This window comes from Pantherophis guttatus, chromosome 3, assembly GCF_059756535.1.
Source record: "Pantherophis guttatus breed Tessera chromosome 3, ASM5975653v1, whole genome shotgun sequence".
Taxonomy (NCBI): Eukaryota; Metazoa; Chordata; class Lepidosauria; order Squamata; family Colubridae; genus Pantherophis; species Pantherophis guttatus.
This window is the reverse complement of record NC_142065.1, coordinates 6,063,119-6,088,999: the sequence shown is the minus strand read 5'-3', so window position 1 is coordinate 6,088,999 and position 25,881 is coordinate 6,063,119. Positions and strand designations below refer to the sequence as shown.

Sequence of the window (25,881 nt, the reverse complement as noted above, 5' to 3'; positions counted from 1 at the left end):
TACAGAACAAATAAACCCAGGGGTGGGCTGCTGGGGGTTCACAAGGGTTCGGGAGAACCTCTAGCTAAGATTCTGTGCACTTCGGGGAACCCCCATATCCCACTCCTGGCTGGCCCCGCCCAGCCCCTCGCAGGAGTCTCCACATGGCCTGTTTTGGATGCAGGTAAGTGCAGGACACGTGCGGAGGCTCGGGGAAGGTGAAAAACGGGCCTACCAGAAGTTCAGGAAACGGGCCCGTTTCTGGCCTCCAGAGGGTCTCCGGAGCCTGGGGAGGCCATTTTTGCCCTCCTGGAGGCTTGAAGAAAGCCTCTGGAGCCTGGGGAGGGCAAAACCCCATCCCCCTGCTGTGGTGCAGGAGGCTGACTAAGCCACGCCCAAAATGGCCACCCCCACCCAGCAACCAGGCAGAAAACCTCTTGCTAAAATTTTTGAAGCCCACCCCTGGATAAACCCCCAAGTGGTCTCAACGAATCTCAGAGAGCCAAAGACCAACCTTCAGAATGCTAATCAAGAGATGACTGCAAGGAATACAAAACCTTCCACGCCCCACACCATTCAGCCAGAATTAAAGAAGCTTCTTGGATGGGAAGTGACACGTTTTATTTTAAAAGAAAAAAAGAAAGAAAGTCCAGTTCCCTTTTGAAAAGCACTTTTGGAACATGAGGTAAAACTGGTTTTCCATCTCCATAAAACTAGAAGGCTAGACCTCCCAACCCTCTGCAGCCGTAAAGTTCATTTGGAAGACACTTCAGGATCTTCTGACTGCCTGATCAACTTTATCAGGATAAGGACAGGATCAATCCCATGTGTTTTGATTACAGCACCATGACGGAAGGACATTATCAAGCTTTGAAATTTGCTTTTGCTGTTTCAGCCATTTTCAATTCTCAGGTTGCCAACACCCTGAGGCAGAAAGGAGAGGAAGAAAGGAATGTACACTCCCGGCAACAAGACAACAGTCATGGGAACCAAGGACACTTCAACAGGTGTTTGCCAGAGTCAAAAAGATTTTCTCACAACAACATTAAGAAACACAATTGGACAATGTGACCTGGCCTAAAAGGGGGAGGGAGAATCTATACTTTCACTATATGGGTTTGCGTGGGAAATAGCTAGATCTGGTTTTGCTTTCATATGTGCCGAAATGATGTAATCAATAAAGCTTTGCATAAGGAGATTGGATCGTCTCTGTCATGCCTGCTTTGCTTGGGTTCGTCAGTTGGAACCTTGACAGACATGTTCCTTCATCATAAAATTAATACACTTAATCTTAAGCATCCATTCCTTTTTCCATAGGGAAAAAAATAAATAAATTCATCAGAGTTTTAGTGATGAACATTATTTCTGTGACCTTGATAAAATGTGAATTTATTATATAGGTAGTCCTTGACTTACAACCATTCATGAATTTGCAACAGCATTGAAAAAAAAAGTGACATGACCATTTTTCACACTTACAACTGTTGCAGCATCCCAGGTCACATGATCAAAATTCAGATGCTTGGCAGCTGGCATGTATTTCTGATGATTGTAGTGTCCCGGAGTCACGAGATCACCTTTTGTGACCTTCTGATGAGGGAAGCCAGATTGTTTGGTGAATGGGGAAGCCAGATTCACCAAACAATTGTGTTACTAACTTTAACAACTGCAGTGACTCACTTAACAATTGTGGCAAGAAGGGTCGCAAAGTGGGGTAAAACTCACTTAATAACTGTCTCGTTCAGCAACAGAAATTTGGGGCTCTTTTGTGGTTGTAAGTCGAGGACCACCTGAAATACATGCGTTGACTTCTGACCAGCAAATCTGTCATCAAGGTTTTCCAAACACATGTCAAGAATGAAACTTTGGCAGCTACGTGCCTCTTCCTTTCAACTTGCCATTAGAGTAAGGGGAAGTGTTGCTTTAGAATGGGTTAGATGGAGAAAGGAAACCTCCACAATTCCACTGAAGTCTGGGGAAGCCTGAAACCTTTTCAAGGACGTTGTAGGAGTGTGGAGTTGAAGCAGGCGGTTCCCATAACAAAGTGAACGTGTTTACATGGACTATGTGAAAGGCTGGGGGTTTGGCTGGGGAAAGTATTGTTTAATTCTATGAACTGGTATTTGGGAAACTCAGAGCTAGTTTTGCTTAGACATCGCCATGGAGCGTGTTCAATGAACAGTAAGATTTTCAGTAACAGAACAAACCTGGAGTTCTATTTGGAATCAACATCGAGCTGGATGTTGACAATACATTCCGCTAGTTTGCATTGGCAACATTTATTTTGAGTTCAAAGCTTTTATAACCCCCGTTTTCAGCCTGAAAGCCTCTTAGGCAGAAAGAAAACGTGACAGGGAAAGAAAGGAAACCTATGTAAGTCGCTATGTAGTATGGGTTAATTTGCTAGCTGCCAGCTAGGGCCAAAATAGACTGATCAGGAAAGTGCAACAGACCCCATCATCGCTAGAGCACAAAGCCTGTTTTTTATTTCCCCAGAGGAAAACCCAGTGACTCATGTGAAGATGACCTGATGGGCTCAGCAAGCCACAATAACAGGGAGTCCACAGGGTAGCCCCAAGGACGCCTTGCTCATAACTCACATCATTCCCTTCTGGTAAAAAAAAAAAACTGCTGAGAAACAGAGATGACAGTTTACTGTTATTTCCACAGAGGAAAAGCAAGGAAAAAAACAGGCTGATCACAATGAGAAAACAAAAAGAGCAATGCTTTCCCAGCCCTGGGCGGGGAGTGGGGGCGGGGGGAACCAGCTCATCCCCCTTCAGGAATGTTACTGCAACCTCTGATTGCTCCTCAATAATAATAAAGTGCAAGGCTCCACCACTGAGGGCTGCTCTGTCCCCTCCTAGCCCAACCAGCTTGGCAGCTGGATAGCAGCCAAGATGTCCCCAAACCATCACAAGCTTCTTGCAACGGTATAGAAGGAGCCCTGGTGGCCCAGTGGTTAGAATGCGGTATTGCAAGCTAATTCTGCTGACTGCCCAGAAGTTTGATGCTGGCCAACTCCAGGTTGACTCAGCCTTCCATCCTTCCGAAGTCGGTAAAATGCAGACCCAGATTGTTTGTGGCCAGAGGCTGACTCTGTAAACCATTTAGAGAGGGCTGTAAAGCACTGTGAAGCGGTATATAAGTCAAAGAGCTAGTGCTATTGTTATCTATCTATCTATCTATCTATCTATCTATCTATCTATCTATCTATCTATCTATCTATCTACCTACCTACCTACCTACCTACCTACCTACCTACCTACCTACCGTATCTATCTATCTATCTATCTATCTATCTATCTATCTACCTACCTACCTACCTACCTACCTACCTACCTACCTACCTACCTACCTACCTACCTACCTACCTACCTACCTACTGTATCTACCTACCTATCTACCTACCTATCTATCTACCTACCTACCTACCTATCTTCTATCTACTATCTACCGTATCTATCGTATCTACCTACCTACCGTATCTATCCTATCCATCCATCCATCCATCCATCCATCCATCTACCTACCGTATCTATCTACCATATCTACCTACCTATCTGCCATGGTGGCGCAGTGGTTAGAGTGCAGTATTGCAGGCCAATTCTGCCGACCGCAAGGCATTCTATCCTGACTGGCTCAAGGTTGACTCAGCCTTCCATCCTCCTGAGGTCAATAAAATGAACCCCAATGCTGAATTCCTTCCATTCACTGCATTTTTCATACTGTATTTGCCTTTCATGTTACACCTGTGGCTTTTCCATGGCAACTGCCTTACTATGAGAGACAACATCTGTACAAATGACTCAGAGCTTCCTCTTCCCTCTTGAAGATTCTACTTCTTTTTAACAAGCGTCTCAACTGCTGACGCTCGTCTTGACAAAACCGTCTTTCCATATCCCCATGTCACATCAGCTCGCTCATTTTCACTACCCACCTTCCTCCCACCTAGCCCCATCATTAACTGCATGACTCTGCTGGAGTGTAGCCTAGCCAGGCTTGCACACCGTGTGCAAAAGACAAAATAATAAAAATTCCATGATACAGGCAGTCCTCGACTTACGACAGTTCATTCAGCGGCTGTTCAAAGTTACAACGGCACTGAAAAAAAAATGACATGACTGTTTTTCACACTTATGACCGTTGCAGTATCCCTGTGGTCACATGATCAAAATTCAGAAGCTTGGCAACTGATTCATATTCATGTCAGTTGCAGTGTCACGTGATCAACTTATCCCCGGGGTCACGTGATCAACTTTTGCGGCCTTCGGACCAGCAGAGTCAATACGGAAGCCAGATTCACTTTAACAACTGTGTGACTAACGTAAAAATTGCAGTGATTCATTTAACAGCTGTAGCAAGGAAGGTCATAAAATGGGGCAAAATTCACTTAACAAGTGTCCCGCTTAGCAACAGAAATGTTGGGCTCAATTGTGGTTGTAAGTCGAGGATTACCCATACAAAGGCCAAATGGTGCTCTGGGTTAAGGCTTCATTTTCCTTCAAACAGAATTTAAGGGAGAATGTTTGTTTTCTAGTTTCAGCATTTATTTTATTTATTTATTTATTATTTTATTTTATGCAATTTATATGCTGCCCTATCTCCGAGGACTCAGGGCGGCTCACAACAGTAAAATGCATAATTCCTATTAAAACGATATAGAGTTAAAACCCAGTTTAAAACAGTTTAAAATTCATTACCCCCCCCCCCATCAGTCCAGGCTATGGAACAACCAGGTCTTTAACTCGCGGTGGAACGAGCGAAGGTCAGGGGCCATCCGGAGCTCCAACGGAAGTTGGTTCCAGAGGGTGGGTGCGCCCACAGAGAAAGCTCTCCCCCTGGGGGTCGCCAGCCGACACTGTCTGGCCGACGGCACCCTGAGGAGGCCCTGTCTGTGGGAAACACCGGGCCTGACAGGTATCCCGGGCCTAGGCCATGAAGGGCTTTATAGGTGATAATCAGCACCTTGAACCTCACCCGAAGGGCAACCGGTAACCAATGCAAGCCGCGCAGGAGGGGTGTAACATGGGAGTGTCGGGACGCTCCCATCACAACCCGCGCGGCCGCATTTTGCACCACCTGAAGCCTTCGAGTAGTCTTCAAGGGCAACCCTAGGTAGAGAGCATAATTACATTTTCCTACATATGTAAACAAAGGAAGGGATAGTTCCATTTAATTTGTAAAATAACGTGACTCTGAATCCAGAGAGATGTTACAAGAAAATTATTCTAAACATAAAAGTGAAAATCCCCCCAATTACATGCTGAGTAACCGACATTGCATTTTAAGAATCCTTTCCTGAGGCCTACTTTAAATGACTGCCAAAACAGATGTTCAGTTTTTAAACTTCCTTGATCTACATCAGTGTTCCTCAACATTATACACATCTGGAAGTTGGAAAAGATTGAGAAACACTGATCTTCATAGTGAAAGGATGCAGTTAAACTCTCAAATATTATTCATGAGAGAATAATACCGGTAGAGAAGCCCATGCAAATAGGAGGAAGTACGGAGTTTCCCCGGCCTAAAAAAAAAGTCAGATTTTGCAGACGTTGGTCAATGTTCCTGTTTCTCCAAGCGATAGAGTAGAGGTCTTCAAACTTGGCAGCTTTAAGACTTGTGGACTTCAACTCCCAGAATTCTCTAGCACTGGCTCCAGCCAGTGCTGGAGAATTCTGGGAGTTGAAGTCCACAAGCGTTAAAGCTGCCGAGTTTGAAGATCTCTGCGATAGAAGGACATCATCAGACTGTGAAACAGATAATAATATGTATTATTAAATAGCTCTTGACTTACAACCACAATTGAGCCCAAAATTTATGCTGCTAAGCATAAAACAACTGTTAAATGAGTTAAGTGCCCCATTTTACTTTTTTTTTGCTACTATTGTTAAGTGAATCATTTGCAATTGTTAAGATAGTAGCACGGCTGTTAAGTGAATCTGGCTTCCCCATTGACTTTGCTTGTTAGAAGGTTCGCAAAAGAGGATCACGTGACCCCGAGATCTTGCAACCATCATAAATGTGAACCAGCTGCCAAGCGTCTGAATTTTGAACAGGTGACCACTGGGATGTTGCAATGGGAATGGGAAAGCAGACAATATAACAATAATAGTGATTTTGATAGTCTTGAATTTAAATTGTTATTGTATTGGTAAGAGAGAAGAATTATAGGATATACTGTGATATTATTTAGGTGAAAGCATTGCATATGAACTGATAAAGAAATGTGAAAATAAGTAATTTGATAACATTATTAATTTTGATAACAATGTAAATTAAGATGAATACTTAAAATGTCAATTGTAAAGAGATTAACAATGCTGAAATCATGCAAGCAATTATTATTGTAAAAAAGAATGAATAGAACTTGTCTGTGATAAACCTCAGCAGATGGAAATGTGAAAATAAATACTTTAACATTATTAATTTTGATAACAATGTAAATTAAGATGAATAATTCAAATGCTAATGATTGGGAAAAAGGAATTAGAGACATACTTCCAGAAATGAAGAACGATGGTAAATAACTGGAATAATTGAATCAATGTTGACTCTTAATGACCATTTAGATTTTCTCCACGTCAATCTGTCCCTCATCTGTTTTTTTCAGGTCTGTTCTTAACAGTGTACCCATCACTGGTGTAATGGAGTCTATCCATCTTGTAGCTGGTTGTCTGAATTTTTAGTGCATGCGCACATAATTAACTCCAATTTGAAAGAAGACCTTGAACCTCATTCTCCCTTCCGTCCAATTTTTTTTAAAGTTCTGCATTACAGAGTTTCAGTTTCAAACCAAGCTAAATCACCATCTGTCATTATTTAGCAGCAAATACTCTGAGAGAAGAGTCACTGCCAGCTATTTTGGGATCAGGTCATTGCAGCTAGCTATGCTAGATTAAACAGGCCTGACGGAAAAGGTATTTTTAAAGCCCTCGGATTAACTTGTGTGTTTTCTCTTGCTTGGGGGCCTTCTCCTTGCAAAACAACAATAGCTAAAGAGATGAGGATCAAAAGATTTTGCTCATCTGATTTTCAAAATTGGTTCTTCTTCTAAAATGATTGGGGACCTGACATCCTGGTTACAAATAAGCCAATGATGCTCAAATTCTAGGCAAGGCAGCATCAGCCTAATAATCAAAACTCAAAATATGCCTTTTAAAGACACAGGAAACCAAAGGTGGCAGAGAGCTTTTTGTGAATCTTTTTCTTAACCCAGTTAAAATAATTAGGCAAGGACATAGCCAACATGGAAGAAAGCTCTTTTTAATGCTAATTTCACTTAAAAATTAATCTGCATTTTTGTTGGGCCTGTTTTCTTGGTAACAGTACAGAAAAAGCTTGCCAGGATGTTGTTTCGTCTTCCCTGTCTAATCTACAGCCCTGGGATCGGCACTCCCAATTTCTGGAGAAAGTGGATATTAAATTAAAATTAATTAAATTAAATGGCACAATCAAAACAATCAAAACTCCACAAGGATTCCAAAATCTTGCTAACAAACATATATGAAATGACCCAGGGGTGAAATCTACTTACCTTCCCTACTGGTTCGGAAGTGCATATGCCATGTGCAGAGGGTAAAAAACAGGTTACTTCCTGGTTAAAACCAGGAAGTAACAACAACTGGGCGGGTGGGCGAAGCCTCGAGCTGCCGTTGCTACTGGTTCTCCAAACCACCCGCTGCCATCACTACCGGTTCGGCCAAACCAGTCTGAACCGGTAGCATTTCATCCCTGAAATGACCTGCTTTTTCATTCAAAACCATTTGGTTTGAAAAATCCACTTTTGTTTTTGCTGCGCTGAGAAATGTATCGCTAATGCTCGTATTATTGTTAATATGCAATGTTTTATATCTACCTGGCCTAGCAGGATGAGAAGGCAGAGCGTGTTACAGGTCCTATTGATTAGGGATTGTTAGCTAGTGGGGACACAAAAAAGGGGTCTTCTCGGTGGTGACCCCTTCCTTATAGAACATCCCCCCCCCCCAGTTTCATCCTCACCCTGCTGTTTTTCTGAAAGGCCCTAAAAATGTAGTTTTGCCAGTGGGCCTGGAAGACCAAGAGGGAGCAATTGAGTCATTGTGTTATTCCTGCCATGGGGGAAGATAGTGAGGATTTTTTTAAAAATGTGCTTTTATTATATAATGGATTTTTTAAAAAAAATTGTAAGCTGTCCGGAATCACCTATGTGTGAATTGGGGGGGTGGGGGGGGCTATATAAATTTATTTAATAAATTGTTTGCTTTTAACCATTTAGTTGAGTCCAACTCTTAGTGACTTTATAGGCAAGTGCTCTCCATGCTACCCTGTCAATCACAGCTCATTTCAGGTGCCGAATGTTCAACTTTGCATCAGATTTGATGTTATCAAGCCAGCCTGTTCTTTGCTTCCCCCTTCTTCTTGTTCCACTAATAACCATTCCTGGCGTCACTGCCTTCTCCAATGAATTTGCACACATAACATGGCCAAAGTAACAGTACCAGAGTTGGAAGGGACCTTGGAGGTCATCTAGTCCAACCCCCCTTGCTCACAAAGGAACCCTATACTAGGGATTTGAACCGGCGACCTTTCTGATCAACAAGCTCAGTGTCTTAGCCGCTGAGCCAACCAGACGTAGTCTTATGATCTTAGTTTCTAATGATGTATCTGGTTTTAAACCTCTCTGTTAGTGACTCTGGATGTCCATGGTATGTGCAGTAATTTACGCCACCACCATAGTTCAAAGGTGTCAATTCTTCTTCCATCACCGTTCTTACTGTCCAGCTCTTACACCCAGACATCGTTACAGGCAGAGGTGGTATTTTTTTTTTTTTTAATTTGATTTATATGCCGCCCTTCTCCGGAGACTCAGGGCGGCTTACAATGCGTTAAGCAATAGTATTCAGCCGGTTCGGACCAGTTCGCCTGAACTGGTAGCGGAAATCGCAGGTGGGCCTGCCCACCTGCCCTGGCTCTACGCCATCCTATTTAGGCATGTCTTTTAGCCATGCATATGCGTGTAAGCTGCGTGTGCGAGCAAAGCACATGCACAGAAGGCCATGCCCACACACTCACATTTGCGAACCAGTAGGGAAGGTAAGTGAATACCCAGGGGTGAAATCCAGCAGGTTCTGGAGAATCGGTAGCGGAAACTTTGAACAGTTCGGAGAACCAGCAGCGGAAATTTTGAGTAGCTCGGAGACCCGGCACATACCACCTCTGGCTGGCCCCAGAGTGGGGTGGGAATAGGGATTTTGCAATATCCTTCCCCCAGGAGTGGGGAGGGAATGGGGATTTTGCAGTATCCTTCCCCAGGAGTGGGGAGGGAATGGGGATTTTGCAGTATCCTTCCCCAGGAGTGGGGAGGGAATGGGGATTTTGCAGTATCCTTCCCCCAAGAGTTGGAAGGGAATGGAGATTTTGCAGTATCTGTCCCCTGCCACGCCCACCAAGCCACACCATGCCCACCAAGCCACGCCCACAGAACCGGTAGTAAAAAAATTTGGATTTCACCACTGGTGATTACCACCCCTGATTACAGGGAAGACCACTGCTCCAACTAGCCTGCTTTTTGTATTTGTATCTCTGCTTTTCCAGAGCATTTTCGTAAGGTGAATAAGATCTGAACAAACTAATAAATAATAATAATAAATAATAAATATAAATATCTTTATATTTAACAAATAATAAATATCTTTGCCAGCATTTAAGAAGGCACCTGGAAAAAAAACAACACGATTTGTGCATCTTAAGTACAGGGACAGCAATCAGCAATATTTTTTAGATGACACATTTGAAAAGAGAAGACGCTCTTAGGACAGCAGAGAACTTGATATGTCTACAGTGCAGGCAGAGCTAATATGAAGTAATAAGTTAACGCCAAGAATGTGTCTTGTGCCAGATAGAACAACGAAGAGAGAAAATCATTATTTAGGAGGCCTGGTTACAGATAGAAGAAACAGACATCAGCATTTCCCCAGTTTTATTTTGTTTGATGAAAGGACATCCGCTCAGTCCAGTTAAGAGGCAGTCCTCGATTTACGACAGCAATGGAGCCCAAATTTTTTGTTGCTAAGTGAAACAGTTGTTAAGTGAATTTTGCCAGATTTTACGACCTTTCCTGCCACAGTTCTTAAGTGCATCACTGCAGTTGCTAAATTAGGAACACAGTCACTAAATGGTTTCCCCGTTGACTTTGCTTGCCAGAAGGTCACAAAATGTTACAACATGACCCTGGGAAACTGTAACTGGCATAAATATGAGTCAGTTGCCAAGTATCTGAATTTCGAACACATGAGCCCAGGGATGCTGCAGAGGTCGTAAGTGTGAAAAGCAGTCGTAAGTCACTTTTTTCAGTGCCGTTGTAGCTTTGAACAGTCATTAAGTGAACTGTTCTAAGTTGAGACTAACTGGATTTGTTTGTGGTTCAAGACCAGGGGCGGTGAGGATGGAGTTTTGGGGTGCAGGCTGGCTCAGGAATTCTGAGAATTGAAGTTCACAGGTCTTAAAGTTGCCATAATTGCACCCCTGATCAAAACCAATCATAAAAATACAGGTAGTCTTCGAATTACAATAGTTCATTTAGTGACTGTTTGAAGTTACAAAGGCACTGAAAAAAGTGACTTATGACCATTTTTCAGACTTACAACCATTGTAGCATCCCCATGGTCACGTGAGTTACAATCAGATGTTTGACAACTAACTCACATTTATGACAGTTGCAGTGCCCCAGTCATGTGATTCCCCTTTATGACCTTCTGACAGGAAAAGCCAATGAGGGAAGCCAGATTCACTTAACAACCGTGTTACTAATTTAACAACTGCAGTGATTCGCTTAAGAAATGTGGCAGTCATAAAATGGGGCAAAACTCACATTACAAATTTCTCACTTAACAACATGAATTTTGGGCTCAATTGTAGTCGTAAATTGAAGACTACCTGTATTACATTTATGCATACATTCCCCCCCTCCAAATGAATATGTTGCAACATAGGCCTGAAATAGTTAATACTGTAAAGAAGGCATCCAACAATTTATGGCCAGGGGGGGGTTTCATCAGGTCTGCCTGATTTGCCAGTTGCGGCCCTTTCTGGATCGGGACTCCTTACGCACAGTCACTCAGGTGCTCGTCACTTCCCACTTGGACTACTGCAATGCTGTCTACATGGGGCTCCCCTTGGAGTACCCGGAGGCTCCAACTGGTGCAGAATGCGGCCGCGCAGGGGATTATGGGAGCAAGAGGGTGCTCCCATGTGACACCTCTCCTGCGCGAGCTGCATTGGCTTCCAGTGGCCTTCCGGGTGCGCTTCAAGGTGTTGGTTACCACCTTTAAAGTGCTCCATGGCATAGGACCTGGGTATTTGCGGGACCGCCTTCTGTCGCCGATAGCCTCCCACCGACCAGTACGCTCCCACAGAGAGGGACTCCTCAGGGTGCCGTCAGCCAGGCAATGTCAGCTGGCGACCCCCAGGGGGAGGGCCTTCTCTGTGGCAGCTCCTGCCCTCTGGAACGATTTGCTCCTGGAGATGCGAAGGATACCGGATCTCCGGGCCTTTCGCCGTGCCCTAAAAACTTTTCTTTTCCATCAAGCAGGGCTGGCGTGAACCCCCCCCTTTTTAGCGCTTTTTAGCTTTTTAAGTGTAAATTGGGTTTTAATTGGATTGTTTTAAATTGTGGGCCAAAGCTGTATAATTCTAATTGATTTTAAATTTTGTATTGGTATGTTTTTTTATCCTTGGCTGTGCACCGCCCTGAGTCCAATAGGAGAAGGGCGGTATATAAATTGAATAATTAATAATAATAATAATAATAATAATAATAATAATAATAATAATAATAATAATAATAATAATAATAATAATAATAATAATAATATAATAAACCACAGTCATTGACAGAAGTTTTTGGAGCTATGGAAAACTGGTTGCATAGACCAGGAACGGTCTATGAAAAACTCATCAAGGAGAGGAGCAACCTAGAACTAAGGAGAAATTTCCTGACAGTCAGAACAATTAATCAGTGGAACGACTTGCCTCCAGAAGTTGTGAATGCTCCAACACTGGAAATTTTTAAGAAGATGTTGGACAGCCATTTGTCTGAAGTGGCGTAGGGTTTCCTGCTTGAGCAGGGGGTTGGACTAGAAGACCTCCAAGGTCCCTTCCAACTCTGTTATTCTATTCTATTTGTAAATTCATGATCATATTGATTAAATTTACTGGAAGATGGTGATACGAGACTGGCTCAGCACTGAGTGTGCAACTAGAGGAAAGAGGAAGCAAGAGAAATATAGACGGGGATGGAGAGAGATGAATGTAAGGCTGGGGATACAGGGAGATCGTCATCGGCGTAATTGTTGGAAGTCCCTAAGGATAAAGGCAGACAAAGAAGAGGTGAGGGAAGGACAAGACGGAGAAGAGCTCAGCATTAGTAGGGTTGCTGGGCAACAGGGGACATCAGAGGGCATAAAGGAGAGAAGCTGTGTACTGGGAGGTTGAAACCAGTGGTGGGGAGAGAAAATCAGAGAGAAGGCAGTGGCTGAAAGCTTTAAGTCTCAGCAAGCAGGAGGCCAGGATGGGCCTTTTCCAGGCTACAAAGGGAGCAGGGTGAGAGACCACTAGAAAACACAACTCTGTAGGCTAGACCAGTGGTCTCCAACCCCTGGTCCGTGGACGCATGCCAGAAATGGGCCGCGGAAACAAGTGAAGCCGCGGGATGCAGGCAGCACATGAAATCATGTCCCTTCCGGTCTGCGGGAAAACTTATCACCATGGAACCAGTCCCTGCTGCCCAATAGGTTGGGGGCTGATGGGCTAGACCCGTGATGGCGAACCTATAGTTCGCGTGCCACAGGTGGCACGTGTAGCCATATCGGTGGGCACGTGATCTGAAAGTTTGCAAACAGACCGTTTTCGGCCTCCAGAAGGGTGGGAAAGGCCGTTTTCACCCTCCCCAGACTCCTAGAAAGGCTCTGGAGGCTGAGGATAGCAAAAATAATGGAACCTCCGGTCCCACCGGAAATTGGCAAATGGGCCATTTCCGACCTCCAGAGGGGTCGGGAAGGCTGTTTTCGCCCTCCCCAGACTCCTAGAAAGGCTCTGGAGGCTAGGGAGAGCGAAAAATGGGCCTACCGTGCCAGGACCGGGGGAGGAAGCGGGGGGGAGGTCGCGCGCGCATGTGCGGGGGCAGGGTGCATAGAATTATGGACGTGGGCACGCGTGTGTGTGACACCCCCCCCACCACCACCACTTTTGGCACGCGATGGCAAAAAGGTTAGCCATCACTGGGCTAGACCATGGGCTAATAAATGACAGGTAATAATGCTAAGTGAGAGAGTCAACATGTTGTCAATCGTGTTGCTTAGTGATAGAAAATCTGGCCCCAATCACCATGGTTACGCTACATTGCCTGCTGGATCAGCCAAGGTTAGCTTGGCATTGCAACTTCAAATCATGATTATTATATGAACAATCCAGGAAGTTTTTTTCTGGCATTTAATTCAGAAATAGCAATAGCACTTAGACTTATATACCGCTTTACAGAGCTTTTACAGGCCTCTCTAAGGGGTTTACAGAGTCAGCCATCTTCCCTCCAACAATCTGGGTCCTCGTTTTACCCACCTCGGAAGGATAGAAGGCTGAGCCAACCTTGAGCCTGGTGAGATTCGAACTGCCAAATTGCAGGCAGCTGGCAATCAGCAGAAGTAGCCTGCAGTACTGCATTCTAACCACTGCGCCACTGACAAAAATAGTTTGTCACTGCAAACTACCTGCAAATGTTTCATTGCCAGGATAGATAACAGCATCAGTGGATGGAAGAGTCAAGTTTGTTGTTTGTTTATGCATATTTATGGGGAATCCTCAACTTACAACAGTTCACTTAGTGACCGTTCAAAGTTACAGCAGCAGTGAAAAAAAAAGTCTTACAATCGTTCTTCACACCTAAGACCGTTGCAGCATCTCCATGGTCACGTGACCAAAATTCAGACTCTTGGCAACTGACTCATATTTATGACGGTCGCAGTGTCCTGGGGGTCATGTGATCCCCTTTTACGACGCTCTGACAAGCAAAGTCAATGGGGAAGCCACATTCACTTAACAACCGTGTTACTAACTTCACAACTGAAGTGATTCACTTAACAACTGTGGAAAGAAAAGTCATTCAATGGGGCCAAACTCATTTAACAAGGGTCTCGCTTAGCAACAGAAAGTTTGGGCTCCATTGTGGTCGTACGCCGAGGACTACCAATACCAAGACATCAGCCTTGAAAAGACCCATGGAGATCTACCTACTATTTAAAGGTACCACCAAAAGACAAGGAACTAAAAAAAAAAGCCCAGCCCACGGTGGAATCTTTTCTAGATGGCCACAACCAGATAAGCAGGAAACCGCACCAATTAAACAATCAAGGAAGAAACCAAACCCTAATTAAGGAACATTGAGGAAAATTGACACCACACCCCAGCCAAGACTGGCCAGGCATATATAACCAGCAAACTTTAATCTCTGCTGCGCTGATTGATGTTCCCTAGCCTGAAACGTCTCCAGGAAAACTGTCGGGTTCCAAAAACATGGAGAACAGGACAAAAGAAGGGATGATTATCAGCTGCATTAGGGGAACCCAGTGTCAGCGTTCCAGAAAACCCCTGTCAGCCTTGGAAGCCATATTAGGCCGGAAGCTTCAATGCTGCCACCCAGCCCATTTGTGCATAACGTTGCTCGAAGTGATATTCGAGGTATTTTTTTTTTTAATTTGATTTATATGCCGCCCTTCTCCAGAGACTCAGGGCGGCTTACAATGCGCTAAGCAATAGCCTTCATCCTTTTGTATATTTATACAAAGTCAGCTTATTGCCCCCACAAACTGGGTCCTCAATTTACCTACCTTAGAAAGGATGGAAGGCTGAGTCGACCTTGAGCCTTGGTGAGATTCGAACTTGCAGTAATTGCAGGCAGCTGTTCTTAATAACAGGGTGCTTTAGACCACTGTACTACCAAGGTTCTTTGACCATAGTTCTCCAACTAGCAGCTCCCAGGCCTTCTCACTAGCTTATTCATCTGTGCTTCCCCTTCTAAGTTAAATACAAGATAGACATTACCAGTGGTGGGATTCAAATAATTTAACAACCAGTACTCTGCCCTAATGACTGGCTGGGTGGGCGTGGCCATGGTGGGTGTGGCCAGGGGGTGTGACAGGCAGCACTTGGTCTCCTGCACCCCCCCCGGAGCAAAAACGGACGACGAGGGGGGGGTGTCGCATCGCCCCAGTGACCCATTCTGGGCCTAGTAGGCTTCCCTGCAGCCTCCTGGGAGCAAAAACGAGCCACGGGGGGCATGAGCATCCCCCGCACCCCGTTTTGGGCCTAGTAGGCCTCCCTGCACTTACCTGGGAGCCAAAATGGAGCACGTGGGGACTCCTGGAAGGGGAGGGGGGCAGTCAGTAATTTAACAACCGATTTGCTCGAACCGGCCTGAACCAGCTGAATCCCGCCACCCTTTGAAAGCAAAAACACCTAGTGGTCACTTTCTTGCTACAAGGAGCAAAAGAAACTTCACCAGCTGGGAGCAAGGTTATTAACCACCTGGAAACACATTAAAAGTAAAGTGGCACAGATGGAAGACAGAATAACAGAGCTGGAAGGGACCTTGGAGGTCTTCTAGTCCAGCCCCCTGCTCAAGCAGGAAAAGACAACTGGGATATCCAAATAGTCCTCAACTTACGACCATAGTTGAGCCCCAAATTTCCACTGCTAAGCAAGACAGTTGCTAAGCAAGTCATAGCCAACCTTATGACCTTTTCGCCATGGTTGTTAAGTGAATCACTTGAGTGGTTAAGTTAGTAACATGGTTGTTAAATGAATCTGGCTCCCCCTTTGTCTTGGCTTGTCAGAAGGTCACAAAAGAGGATCACATGACTCCGGGACACTGCAACCGTCATAATTACATTACCAGTTGCCAAGCTCCCGAATTTTGATCATGCGACTATGGGGATGCTGCAAAGGTCATAAGTGTGAAAAACGGCCATTAAGTCACTTTTCTCAGTGCCGTTGTAACTTTGGATGGTCACTAAATGAATCAAGGGCTAAATCAGGGACTACCTGTCCTTGGTTAAATGCGGTATGTTTGATCTTACCTTTTTCCTCTCCACCATCATCTCCTGCTGCTGTTTTAAGTTAAAAGACTAATGGGCAGCCTGAGAAATTGATTAAATAAAAAGGAACTTAACTTACATATGGAAAGAAAAACTAGAATGCTAACAAGACTACGGTGTGCCTTGTTTGATTTCTACAAAGAATGACCACACACAGTTTTCTCAACCTCACCTACTGTAATTCAGTGAATGGATTCAAACATTACATTAAGCCATAATTTAATTTGGTGCCGTCATTTTGATGAATGGTGGCTAACACTGGCTATGATTTAGCACAGGTAGTTCTCGAATTATGACCAAAATTGAGCCCAACATTTATGCTGCTAAATGAAACATTCGTTAAGTGAGCTTGCCCCCAATTTATGACTTTTCTTGCCACAGTTGTTAAGTGAATCATTGCATTTGTTAAATTAGTAATATGATTGTTAAAAGAATCTGGATTTCCCCATGGACTTTGCTTGTCAGAAGGTCGCAAAATGTGATCACATGACCCTGGGACACTGCAACCGTCATAAATATGAGTCAGTTGCCAAGCGTCCGAATTTCAATCACGTGACCATGAGGATGCTGCAACGGACATAAGTGTGAAAAACAGTCATAAGTCATTTTTTTCAGTGCCTTTGTAACTTCAACTGGTCATTAAATGAACTGTTGTACGTCAAGGACTACCTGTAACATATTTTTATCAAAAGGCATCAGCTTTCATGATACCTTTTCATGGAGTACTCATCTCAAACGAGCTCACTGTAACAGCATTGCCAAAAAGGCATTAAGAGTTGTTAACCTAATCTTGCGTAGCTTCTTCTCTGGTAGCATTGTACTACTAACTAGAGCATACAAAACATTTGCTAGACCAATTCTTGAATACAGCTCATCTGTCTGGAACCCGCACTGCATATCGGACATTAATACAATCGAACGAGTCCAGAGATACTTCACAAGAAGAGTCCTCCACTCCTCTGTTTGCAACAAAATACCTTATGCCACCAAACTTGAAATTTTGGGCTTGGAAAACTTAGAACTACGCCGACTTCGTTCTGATCTGAGCATAGTACATAAAATTATCTGCCACAATGTCCTACCTGTCAATGACTACTTCAGCTTCAACCACAACAATACTTGAGCAAATAATAGAAGGTAAATCGCTCCAAACTCGATTGCAGAAAATACAACTTCAGCAACAGAATTGTCAATGCCTGGAATGCACTAGCTGACTCTGTGGTTTCTTCCCCAAACCCCCAAAACTTTAACCTTAGACTGTCTACTATTGACCTCACCCCATTCCTAAGAGATCTGTAGGGGGCGTGCATAAGCACACCAGCGTGCCCACCATCCCTATCCTAATGTTCCCTTTTATTTGTATCTGTCTCATCTATTTATAATTATGTCTATACTTATATATGTTATCTAATACATGCTTGACAAAATAAATACATGAATGAATGAATAAATGAATGAATGAATGAATGAATGAATGAATGAATGAATGAATGAATGAATGATGCAACTCTCTCCTCAGAGGCATGGAGTGGCTAAACTGATGCTGGTTTTAAACGGGATACTTTGTCCCCTAACAACTGTAATGTCAGAATATCAGATTGAGTGAGAGATTCTTAAACCAGTTTGAGAGTCAACTTGGTCTAGTGGTTAAGGCACCAGGCAAGAAAGCAAGAGACTTTGAGTTCAAGTCGCACCTTAAACATGAAACAACATTAATAACATCCCAAAAAGTTTATGCTGCATGACCTTTGATAATAAAATACTCAGGCCTCAATATTTGTGCAACACAGGTTTGCTCAGCAAAATAGCAGGATTAAATCAGAAACAAATGCTCAAATATTTGCAATCCTTCCACAATCCAGTGTTTCAGTAGAATATCAAGGGAAAAGGTACAAGCTTAAAAATTTTTAAAAGCCAGCTACAAATATACTTGACAGGAAATACCATTTTCTAAATTTGACCAATTTTGTAAAGCAAGATATTTAAAATCCTGTTCTGAAGAAAATAGTTATAGTTTCCATTGGCTAAATGCCAAATTCATTCAGTTGACACAAACCACAAATCCCAAGGTATGGAATAAAATGTGGCCTGAATGTCTATTATCAGGGGAGCAAAAAAATAACAGAAACTTCATTTTGGATAAGAGCTGATTAAAACAACAACTCAAAGCAACATGTAGCAAAAACTGAAATACTCAATATAGTCTACAGCAGGCGTGTCAAACTCAAGGCCGCAGATGTGGGCCACATCTGACCTGCAGGATGCTTAGATCTGGCCTGCGGGGCCGCCCTGGAAATAATGAAGGACTGGCCCATGATGCCTCTGCCAGTGAAAACGGAGCTCAGGAGGGCTGCGTGCAACCCTCCCAAGCTCCGTTTTCGCTGACAGAGGGTTGCAGGAGGCCGTCGCAGCTGAAAATGGAGCTTGGGAGCCCATTTTCACTGGCAGAGTGCTTGGCCCACCACAGGTGCCCCCAGGGGTGGGTTTCTACTGGTTTGCCCCGATTCAGCTCCGCCCACTCACCCAGACATCATCAAAAATGCTCTGAGCATGCACAGAAGCACTGCATGCTCACAAAGCAAACCGGTAGCACTGGGATTTGAATCCCATCTCTGGCATCCCCAATGCGAGTAACATTGAGCTGGCCATGCCCACCCTGGCCATATACAACCCCCCCCCGAGGTCAAACACAACCTTGATGCGGCCCTCAATGAAATCGAGTGTGACACCCCTAGTCTACAATATTCCAGAATATGTGTTGGAGAGAGGAAGGAATGCTTACATACAATACAAAGGAGACATACAAATGTAAGGGAAGAAAAATGAAAGAATGAAAGTGATCATGAAGTTCCAAGTCTTAAGCATGAAAGCCAGTTAGGTGACCTTGGGCCAATCACTCTCTCTCTCTTAGTCCAGCCCACCTCACAGGGTTATTGCTGTGGGGAGAAAAGGAGGATATTTTGGACCTCCGGGTATTTCGCTGTGCACTCAAGACTCTGTTGTTCCGCCAGGCCGGGCTATCAACATAATAATTTTAAATTGGGTGTTTTAAATTTCTGGGGTTTTAAATTGAGCCGAATTATTTAATAATTTTAAATAATTTTAATTGATGTTTGTCTTGTGCTTTTAATAGGCTGTACACCGCCCTGAGTCCTTCGGGAGAAGGGCGGTATAGAAATAAAATTATTCTTATTTTTATTCTTATATATCTGCTGCCTTATTTGTAAAAGAATAATAAAGGTGGGGCATAAACAATCTATCAATCAATAAACCCACATGGCTCAAAAGATTTTCAAAGGTCTCAACAAACAGAATGGGTTTTTAACACATTACAGTTGTTAATGGATAATGGACTTTGTCTCACCATGTAATCTGTATTTGTATAATCAACCTGTCTGCCCCTCCCTCTCCTCCCCCTTCTCAGTTTAAATCCTCTAGCCTTTCTGTGCATCTGAGCTGAAGCTCACAAAAGCTTTTGCCTTAATAGTACTTTTCAGCCAGGGATGACTCCATAGGATTCCTGATCTTGAAGGGAGGGAGCGAGCTAATGAGTAAATTTATGTGCACTGATTTTCTATGTGAGACCACAAATAAGCCTGGGATTTTTAAGTAGGACTAGCGTTCTGTACCTTTAATGCAGGTGGCATGCTATGCGCTCGCCCTCCATCTGTTACAGTTTCTAGCCTGGGATGGTTCTCTCTGAATGCACAAAGAAATATAATCTCTGGGATTAAACGGCCCACTTTTAACTGTCTACCAAACAGTATGATTGAATTAAAAGCCCTAACTTTGCTCTATTTCATCCGTGCTTTTCAGAGCATTTATTCCAATGTTTAAATGATAAGTTAACAGGATGTTTAATCAACCTTGGCAAATTTCAGATGTGGGGCTTCGGCTCCCAGAATTTTAGGGAAGACTAACATTCTGTACCTATAATGCAGGTGGCATGTTACACAGCAGTGGTGAAATGTAAAATTTATTACTACCAGTTCTGTGGGCGTGGCTTGGTGGTGGGGGGTAATGTGACTGGGTGGGCGTGGCCAACTTTAAAAAAAAAACTTTTAAAAGCATTTTCTCTACCTCTTCGGCTGAAGAGGTTGTTAAAAAATGCTTTTAAAAGCCTCTGACGATCCCAGCTGAGCCGCACGATCATCAGAGGCTTTTTTTTTTACTTTTAAAAGCATTTTTTCAGCCGAAGAGGTTGTAGAAAAAATGCTTTTAAAAGTAAAAAAACAGCCTGATGATCGCGCGGCTCAGCTGGGCATGGGGGGGGCGCAGGGATTTTTGCTACTGGTTCTCCGAACCAGCCGCCGTCATCGCTACCAGATCAGGCGATCTGGTCCGAACCGGGAGCATTTCACCCCTGCTACACAGTCACCTAGGGTTGGGCATCCCCAGTGGAGTTTTTGTCACCCACAATCTCAGATCAATAGCTAGGCCAGGGTTTCTCAACTATGACAACTTTCAGATGTGTGGGACTTCAACTCCCAGAATTCCCCCAGCCAGCTATGCTTGAAGTCCACACACCTCAAAGTTGCCAAGTTTGAGAAATACTGGAATAATGTGTTTAATTCAGGCCTGGAATCCCTGATGTTTTTCCTCAATGATCATCATTGTCCCCCTTCTCCTTCTCTCCCCCCTCCTTCTAACACTGATGATGTTACCTAGTTGGGTAATGAAACATATGCAAGAAAACAACCCAGCTCACAGAGCACCAAGGATCCCACAGTCCTCCTCCTTTTCTCTGCACACACCACTTCCTTCTAGCACTGATGATGTTACCTAATTGGGTAATGAAATGTCTGCAAGTAAACAACCAAACTCAGAGAGCAGCAAGGACATCTCAAAACTGAATCTATTTAACTTCTGGCTTTAACCAGCCACCCCCACTACAACAACATTTTGTAAGTAACATGTCCAAAATATAGGGAAAACCATGTTTAAAAGAGCACATGGTAAATATTATCACCTCGTTATCAGATATGTTTAATTGGGCATATCTGAGGGATAAAACAGCAAAAGATCAAATTATACTTCAGTATTCAACTTTAAAGCTAATAATGTATTTAGGTTTCCCCACCCGACAAATCTAACCATTATATTTTATGGGATGGTGAAACCACTGACGTTTCAAATAATAGGAAAAACAGAAGTTTTCTCTAGATTCTGCAAACAAGCCCCGTCCATAATTTATGCATTCTATGGAGATTGCATCAGCAACACTGTCTTTTATGCATTTCGTTGATAATTTTAAAGGTTTTTTTAGCCTTTAAAATCTAAAAATCAATTATACACGTTTAACTGATTTTCTTCAGCCATTTTCTTCAGCTACTGCTCGGTTATAAATGATATCTTTGGAGCAGTCAAAATACATTTCCTTCCCGGGTATTTTGAATTGGGGGAATGAATATATTTATTTGTTCATTTGTTGATAAAATTTATATAGCGCCCATTTTGAAATTTGTGGCAACTCTGGGCAGCTTACAATGTAATAAAAACATATACAGTAGTGGCCAAAATTGTGGAAACCTTCTGGGAAAAGTGTATTTTCCAAAACTAGCTAATAGCACCACTTTTTTTGAGTATTAGCATAAAATTATATATCAATGGAAAGATAATTTAATCAAGAATGTAATGCAATAACTTTTATGAAAGTGAAACATGTAGAAAAAATGAGATATACAAAAATTATCACCCTAGAAAAAATGAGATATACAAAAATTATCACCATATCAGTTAATCCTTAGTTGGGTAACCTTAGCATGAATTACGGCCTTACAACGTCTTCCCATGGAGTGAACCAAGTCTTTGAGTTCTGTAGCTGTTATCATGTGAAACCAAGATTGAATGATTGCTTCTATTTACTGGGTTTTATTGCTGGGTCACTTCTGACTAACTAGCTTCTTTAGTCGGTTCCATCAATTTTCAATTGGGTTAAGTTCTGGGCTATTCCCAGGCCATTCCAGTAGTGGAATAGGATTATCTTGAAATTCCAAAAAAAAAAGTAGTGTTATTAGCCATCAAACCTCAAAAATACACTTTTCTCAAAAGGTTTCCACAATTTTGGCCACTACTGTAGATATAAAAACTATTATAAATATAAAAACAGATGACAATTACAGAAGGTTAAGAGCAGTCTAAAGAAATCCCGGGTTAGGAGCAGAGCAGCGATGCTGCCTTCATTGCTACTGCACCAACTACCTACAGCCTACAGCTTCTTTTCCAGGGCCCCATGCCAGCCGGCCTAGCCAGGTTTTAAGGCTTTTCCTTAAGGCTAGAAGGGAGGGGGTGGATCTCACTTCCAGTGGCAAGATGTTCCAAAGGGCGGGAACTGAGGCAGAAAAGCCTCTTCTGGACCCCACCAGCTAAAATTCCTTGGCTGATGGGATCCACAGTAGACTTTTTCTGCCAGAACTAATGGAGCGGGCTGACCAATCTTTCTATCAACAAACTGCAGCAGAAAGACCAAATGATACATATGGAATTTTTTTAAAAAAACAACACTCTAATAATATGACTGAAAACCGATTTTATTTTATTTTTTAATTTGATTTATATGCCACCCTTCTCCGGAGACTCAGGGCGGCTTACAATGCATTAAGCAATAGCCTTCATACTTTTGTATATTTTTACAAAGTCAGCTTATTGTCCCCACAAACTGGGTCCTCAGTCCTCAGATTATTGATTTAGACCAGTATTCATGCAGGTTCATTTGCTCTATTTTAATTAAGAACAATACTTGCAATCTTACACATTTTAAGCTTTACGTTTGGGTGGAGTCTGGTGGCACCTTTTTAGTCTAATAAATTTTTATGACAAGCCATAAATTTGTGCGCTTCAGATCACTTCATCAGATGCAAGTGAGAAGTGAGCTACAGCTCACTGAAGCTTATGCCTTTTAATAAAATCTATTAGCCTGAAAAAAGGCTATCATAGACTAACATGGCTCTCCTCCTACAATGCCTAGGTAGGCCTAATATCTTGTTTAAAAAATCAACCCGTTTAACCGTTATGCAGTCTTTTTGACCACAAACCCTTCTTCAGCACAATATACTAACTCCTGCATGGAGATGTTTACTTCGCAACACTAGACCATTGATTGGTTGTTAGATTTCTCACCCAGCATCAGACCACTGCAATGCAAACAGTCAGGAATAATTGTGTCAATACTTGCTAAATGAATAATGCTGTAGTTATTTGTCTTTGCAATCTGGTGTGCTGGGCTGCTTTTCTTTTATTTATTTTTTCAGATTTTATCCCACCTTCATTTTTTATATATATAAATAACTCAAGGCAGTGAATATACCTAATACTTAGAAAATATTCTGACCCTTTGTTTCTATCACCAGCTATGCTGTGGACTCTCAGCCAGATACATTTAAAGAATCAAAGTCACGCATTCGGTTTCTGCTGTATCATCTGCCTGAGTGTTATTTGCAAGCCCTGAAAAAGATAAAAGAATTCTCACTTACTGAAACAATGCCGTCCTTGTGAAATGAAGCAAAACAGATTCCGGGTGCGGATCCTGGAGATAAATCTTCGTAGATATGTGAGCAAGATTCTCCTAAGGACAGAATGAAAGGGAATTGTGATCTATTAGATTTCTGACCGTTCTAAATGTTTGTCACAGTGCTAAACTATTTTGTGCTTAAAAAGAAAATGCAAAAATTCAACTCGTGCCGTCAATGTATGCAAACTGGAATTCCACTGACAGCATAAAGATCTATACAATCAAAGATGTAATGCTCGTAAACCTATTTTATGATGAAATTTAGAAAGTGGTAGTTTCATGTAGCTGAATGTGCTTAGCACAGGATTGCCAGGCAGTTATGCCTTTTCCTGGACCAACAATTCCTACTCATGGTCACTCATGCCCTAGTCACCTCCCGTCTTGACTACTGCAACATGCTCTACATGGGACTGCCCCTGAAAAGCATCCAGAAGCTCCAGTTGGTGCAAAATGCAGCGGCCCACATGATTTTGTGCAGACCTTGGTGTGCACATGTTGTCACCTCTCCTGCGAGAGCTGCAAAGGTTGCCGATTTGCTTCCAGCTGCAATTCAAGATGCTGATTGTCACCTTTAAAGCCCTTCAAGGATTGGGACCAGGTTGTCTGAGGGACTTGCCGATCACGTCTACCTGATCCACTGGAGTGGGGAGGCAAGGAATGTTGTGGGTCCCATCCCCTAAGGAGATACATGTGGTGAGACCCAGAAGAAGTCTCACCACATGTGGTGAGAAGCGGTGGCTCCCTCCCTCTGAAGTATCATCCCCCTGGAGATTAGACTGGCCCCCCCTCTAACACTCTTCCAGAAGGCCCTGAAGACATGATTCTGCCAGTGGGCCCGGAGAACCCAGAGCGGGATGGAGCCCATCAAATGGCTAGTATGAATCTGTGTTGTCACCAGGGTGTGTGTCAGAGATGGCATTCAGCAGGTTCTGACCAGTTCTGGAGAGCCGATAGAAGAAATTTTGAGTAGTTCAGAGAACCGGTAAATACCACCTCTGACTGGCCCCACCCCCATCTATTCTCTGGCTCCCGAGTCCCAGCTGATTGGGAAGAAATGGGGATTTTGCAGTAACCTTCCGCTGGTTTGGGGAGGGAATGGAGATTTTACAGTATCCTTCCCCTGCCACACCTACCAAGCCATGCCATGCCCACAGAACCGGTAGTAAAAAAAATTGAATCCCACCCCTGGTGTGTGTATGGGGGGTATTATTTTATTCTTTTTCTTTTTATTCTTTTATTTCTTTTATATGGTGTTTTTATGTCCTTGTAAGCCACTTTGAGTCGCCATGTGTAAGTAGGTGGCAATATAAATTTTCTAAAAAAATAAAGTAAAATATAAAAACAAAATAAAATATAAAATAAAAATAAATAAAAAATAAAATAAAATAAAATAAAATAAAATATAAATATAAATAAATGTGAACAGTGCCAGGAATACGGACAGCTCCCTCTTGGTTGACCAAGTAAACATGGAATGAAATGACAATGAGTTAATCAAATTACTAGCATATTTTCATCCCATAAGAAAGTACATATTAAAAAGAAACAACACTAAGATATGTTTAAGGCACAAATCAGGGAAATTAATGGATAAATAAAAGGGTTCCCACTAAGACTTTGTTTAGTGCATTGATAGCAGTGTAGAATGAAAAGAAAGCAGTCCTCAGTTGACTGTTTAATATTTTTGTTAGAGTCAAAACCTCTGCCCACATCTCTATGAAGTGCCTTTTGCACAAGTGAACCTGGCTTCTCCCATTGACTTTGCTGGTCAGAAGGTCGCAAAAGGGGATAGCAACAGCACTTAAGACTTATATACCGCTTCACAGCCCTCTCTAAGCTGTTTACAGAGTCAGCCTCTGGCCCCCAACAACCTGGGTCCTCATTTTACCCACCTCGGAAAGATGGGAGGCTGCGTCAACCTCGAGCCTGGTGAGATTCGAACTGCCAAATTGCAGTCAGCAGAAGTAGCCTGCAGTACTGCATTCTAACTACTGTGCCATTCATGAGGAGGGAAATCACATGAGCCCAGGACATTGTAACCATCATAAATATGAGTCAGTTGCTGAGTCAGTCTGAATTTTGATCATGTGACCATGGGGATGCTGTAAAGGTCATAAGTGTGAAAAATGGTCACATGTCACTTTTTTCTCTGCCACTGTAACTTTGAACGGTCACTAAATGCACTGTTGTAAGCCGAGGAGTACCTGTTTAACTGATTCAAAGCAATTTTATCACCCCAACTACCCTGGAAATATTTCAGCCTGG

General features: G+C 43.0%; 1 protein-coding gene across 2 annotated transcripts in view; it reads right to left on the bottom strand.

The window, feature by feature from the left end:
- The window catches only part of DNAJC5 (DnaJ heat shock protein family (Hsp40) member C5), a 61,726-nt gene that overhangs the window by 12,224 nt on the left and 23,621 nt on the right, over positions 1-25,881 (bottom strand). For both annotated transcript variants that reach the window (XM_034401783.3, XM_087890993.1), the window contains one exon: positions 23,579-23,670. The gene's annotated coding sequence lies outside the window, so the exon portion shown is untranslated. The remainder of the gene's footprint in view (positions 1-23,578; positions 23,671-25,881) is intronic.